The sequence below is a fragment of the Oreochromis aureus genome, linkage group 23, assembly GCF_013358895.1.
Source record: "Oreochromis aureus strain Israel breed Guangdong linkage group 23, ZZ_aureus, whole genome shotgun sequence".
Lineage (NCBI taxonomy): Eukaryota > Metazoa > Chordata > Actinopteri > Cichliformes > Cichlidae > Oreochromis > Oreochromis aureus.
Genome location: NC_052963.1, coordinates 25,642,854 through 25,647,899, shown reverse-complemented (window position 1 = coordinate 25,647,899; position 5,046 = coordinate 25,642,854). Strand labels below are relative to the sequence as shown.

Sequence of the window (5,046 nt, the reverse complement as noted above, 5' to 3'; positions counted from 1 at the left end):
TATTCCTGTTGTCATTTCCCTAAGAAATTTGCGACAGAAAACTAATAAATGAGTGAAAATACAGAGTATGACTTTTTCTCTAAATGACCCCATGATGTTATATAGTAGTTATAAGTATTAAAAATAGTGTGATTATTAGTTAATACCTATCACGAGGTGTAACAGTAATACAAAAACATTTTGTTTATTTATTTCATATATTTATTTATACATTTCAAACAAAGCAAGCAGGCTGGGTGTGGCTGTGTCAGAGACGGGTTTGTTTGTGATCAGGTTTGTTTTATAGCATCAGAGTCACAGCAGGAAGTTGTTGCTGTTGTGGTAATCATTGATAAGTTTAAAAACGTATTAAGGTGCAGCAGCTGATCTTTGAACTCTGAGCTGGATCTTAAGACTCTCTTATGGTTTAAAGTGTTCACTGTGACGGCAGCCGGATCACAGAGAAGAAGCAGAGGATTTTCTTTTTTTCTAAACAGACGTGGTCCACACAGTGGAGAGCCAAAGAGTGAAGAAGTTCATTGGAAGGAGCTCAGTAAGTGAAACTTTGATTCAATAGAGTCTCTGAGGTTTTGTCTTCAGCTGCTCTTTGTTAGTGTGTTTATGCAGAGAACAGATGAAGACTGTGATGCATTGGATAAAGACTCAAAAACATAATGAGACTTGAATAATAGACTTGACAACATCCACAAGTAGATATTTGCTTTACTCTCTTCTCTTCAGACGAACAGACTGTGTCAGTGTCTTCAGACGACTGGAGGTTGTTACTAGTTTCATTAAATGTTTCTCATTCTGCATTTTATGTCAGATCTGCCACTGTTTGATCCCCCTTAGCAGACTGTGTCATACTGTAATGTGATATTTTGTAAAACTCAGTTTTCTTGTGAACTTTGAACAGGCTCATAATCAAACAATAAAACGAGCTCAGATTTGAGAACCTGGTTCAGATGCTGGACTCCAGTCTGACTGATACTCAAGTTGTTTTATGGAGCATCAAGGTTCATGTTCATTTGTTAAATATTCTCCATAATTCATGAATAATATTTAACATGGATCGGTAAGCTTCATCTGCTGGTTTCCTCAAGTGCTGCTCTCAGTCTCCAGTTATGCTGCAGGATGGATTTATGGAGGCTTTGAGGGATTCACTGCAGTCCTGCTGTAGTTAGTCTCTCACAGCTACATAGTCAGTCGCAGTGCCACTGATATGAGCTACACCAGTTCTATGGTGCCTAAACACAAGACATGAAATACTAACAGGCCGAAAGAGAGACCGTGTAGTGTGAATGATCACATATGTGACATGTGATGTGTGGAGAAGCATAGACAGAAAATCAGTAATAAATGCAAGGTAAAATTAAATAACCTGTCTCACTCACTGCTGATAATTTGTGGTAATAGGGGTAATGATAAAACTGGGGACAACCTTTGGGATCAATAAAGTTTAATGAATGATTTTTCTGTTCTGTTAATGAAAACTTATTTATTATTCTCATCCAAATAAACTTCTGTTTCAATAATCACAAAATCTGCATGTATAGAATCATGAGCAAATTGCATTAAATAAATAAATGAGTTTTCATTTATCATTTTATCATTTTCATATAAATCTGCCATAGATGTTAATTCAGGATTATTTTGATTGCTGTGTCTCTCTGATAAAACCACAGTATCATCTGCAGCCCCCACTTTTGTTGTAAAAGTGGAGTTTCAGAACAGAAGTTTGATTAATTGATTATCGGAGGTTTTGTTAGCGTGTTTATGTAGAGAACAGATTTATTTCATCTTTGATGTGTTGGAAATCAAACCACAAAGTTCCTCCAACAATAAACTTTACAAATAGCAGCTCACAGACGTTCTACAGAGAGTCTACAAGTAGAGATTTATTCTCCTCACATCAAAATAACTGTCTGAGTGTCTTAATCAGAAGATTGCAGGTTGGTACTAACATCATGAAATGTTTCTGACCATCCACTTTACATCACATCTTGCACTATCTGATCCTCTTTAAAAGAGCAGTTTGACTGTGATGAGATGTTTACTTGGACTCTGAACAGGCTCATAGTCAAACTAAAAAACTGGAGATGTGATATGAGACACTGGTTCAGGTGGTGGTTTGCGGTTTGATTTTGATGTTGTTTTATGGAAGATCATAGTCCATTATTATTTCCAGTTTGTGAAACATTTATCATCATCTTTCCTTCATGAAATATGTTTCAGCATTTTTCAAATGTCCAAACTCTTTGAAATATATACTGTTAGTCAATCAATTTGATCCACCAGAACACCCATTCCCTGATCTGTTGTCACTTTCTATGTTACAGTCTATTATAGACTGTAAATCACTACAGACTATATAGAATTCATATAGACTGTATATTATAAGAACATATATCCTATGTTACAAACCAAATGGTGAAACAGTAAACTTTACTGTTTTGAAGCCACCAAGATATTTGAAATGAACAGAGGCAGAGGAAACTGGATAATTTATTAATTTATTTTATGTTATTAAGTCTAAGAAACACTCAATGCTACATAAAACTAAGTAGCTCTGCTCTTTCTATTCTACTTGGATCTTGATGGTGATCAGTGATTGGATTGATTCTTTGAGGTGTGATCCCACGGAAGAAAACAACTGAGAGCTGATGCTAAGGTAATATGATTTTTTAGGGGGTATTGGCCGAGCTGCTCTGACTGAACATAGTAGACTGTTATCATGTTTTGTTCAGGATGTCAGAGTCAGAGCATGAGGTTATTGCAGATTAATCATTTATGAGATGAAAGCATCATATTAAGGTGGAACAGCTGATCTTTGACCTGTGAGCTGCAGCTTAAGACTCTTTCATGGTTTCTAATGTTTAATGTGACGACAGCCCTCACACACACAGGACTAATGACAGAGATGATTCAGAGGAATTTCTCTTTTTCTGCACAGTCCTGGTCCAGAGAGCTGCAGAGTAAAGTTCACGGGAAATAGCTGAGTGAGTAGAAATCTGACTCATTAGAGTTTTTAAGAGTTCCTTTTCATCACAAAGCTGTTGTATTTATGTGGAGAACAGATGAGGACTTATTTGGATAAAGACTCCAAACCAAAAAGCTGATCCAGTATGACTATTGTATGATATTACATCTCAGTAATAATCTGACAATAGTGGGATAATAAGGTGAACACACGAATGTAATAATATGGAAGTAGCACGTCATCAACACTTACCTCTTAAACTGATTTCTGAGTAGTTATCTTTATGAACAGTGGTTATGAACAGCATCCACTGCTAATAATGTGGAAACAAATGTATGAAATGTAATATACATATGTATGCATGTATTACCAATTAGTAATAATATAGTAATATTTTGCTGCTTGTGTGAAAACCTGCTGGCAATAAAATGGTAAAATCTGTGCATCTGAATTTTTATATACTGACCTGTTGTAGTAAACTCTTAATGATTAAGTAATATTGGTTGGTACTTTAACATATGTGAATGTTATTACCATATAATAATGTTGGAATTAATCCTACCTCATGTCTGTAGCATTCCTCCTTATTTGAAGGTAACAGTCTAAATATCATGCATTATCTTTACCTGCAAATATCTGTAGTAGTTTCTCTGTAATAACTTGAAATTAAGATTGCAAAACTCAAAGCTACCTGTTTCTATCTAATTCCATTGTAATATTCTATTAAAGTGTGATGATTATTAAAAGATGTGCAAATACAAGGCTCAATAGATAAAGTCAAAGTTCCATATTTTTTCACCTGCTGTTAACTTAAATATTTCACTCTGACACTGTCTGACAGTCAGACAGGAGTGTTATGTTATATATTGTCAAATTCAGGTGGCTGTGGCTCAGGAGGTAGAGCAGGTCATCGAAAAATTGGAAGGGTGTTGGTTTGAGTCCTGGCCGCTCCAGTCTGCATGCTAAAGTGTCCTCTGCAAGATACATTGGTGTTTTCATGGAAAGTTGTCATTGATGTGTTCTGTTCATTAAAAAAGCCAAGAACAGTTCAAAGCTTATTAACCAAATCCAAAGACTTTCTGCGTCATTCTTGCAGCTTGTCATCCATCTTAAATTGCCTTGGGGGCTTATTTTTGATTAATTATATTCAAAAATTATTTAAATAAACTTTAACACTGACACTGACACTGGGATGAAGCAGAAAAGAAGCAGCTGATAGCACCTGATATTTGGACAGCACGCATGATGGAAAGGAGGGTTTCAGTTGATGTGCACATGAATAATTTGTGTTTCCTCTGCAGGTGAAGGTAGAAAGTGTGTGTGAGCTGTGGATGTGAATTCAGCAGCATGGATCAGTGTGAAGACAGAGAGGGGGGAGTCCCTCCCTCTAAAACCACTCTGTGTGGGGAACATGAGAGCCAGACCAAAGCTCAGAGGTGAGATGACCATCTCTAACTGTCCATGACTCTTCTCCATGTCACAGCTCAGCACTCACATCACTGCTCCATCATTATTCACAGGAACCAACCTGGACCTGAACCCAGCTGTGTGTCTTTAAAAGACAACCAAGTGAAGCATGTCATTAGTTATTTTGAACAAAAACAGTCATCTGACAGTTCATAAGAAAGTTCATATCATTATTTAAACATCTGAAATGATAACTGTTGTTTATATCCTGTGATACTTACATTGAAGCCTTATTTTTTAAAGCCTTATTTATTTCTTTATTTGTTATTTATTGTCAGAGTATTAAACCTGAATCCAAACCTAGCTGTATATAAAATGTGTGCAGTAGTGATGCGCGAATCATGAATGAATCGTTCAATACTCGAGAATCACTTTACTGACTCATGAATCATGATTCACAAGCCCAACTGACTCACTGACTCATCCCTGTTGCTGTTAGAAAACTAATTTCATTAGTAGAAATATATCTAGTTTATAATTAAAATTGTATAGAAAAACACAACATCCAGTATCTTAACAAAAAATTTCTGCTCTGAACTGGAAGAAAAAACCCTGAGTAGAAGCTCACATCAAGACAATAGCTCCTCGGTTCACAGTAGCATCGCTCTGCTAACATGCTA

General features: G+C 36.0%; 1 long non-coding RNA gene across 1 annotated transcript; it reads left to right on the top strand.

Moving 5' to 3' along the window:
- Positions 1-398: 398 nt before the first annotated feature.
- On the top strand, positions 399-4,329 carry LOC120436102. The gene is made up of 3 exons (XR_005610138.1): positions 399-532; positions 2,933-2,978; positions 4,261-4,329. It is a non-coding gene; the product is annotated as an uncharacterized LOC120436102 (long non-coding RNA).
- Positions 4,330-5,046: the final 717 nt, after the last annotated feature.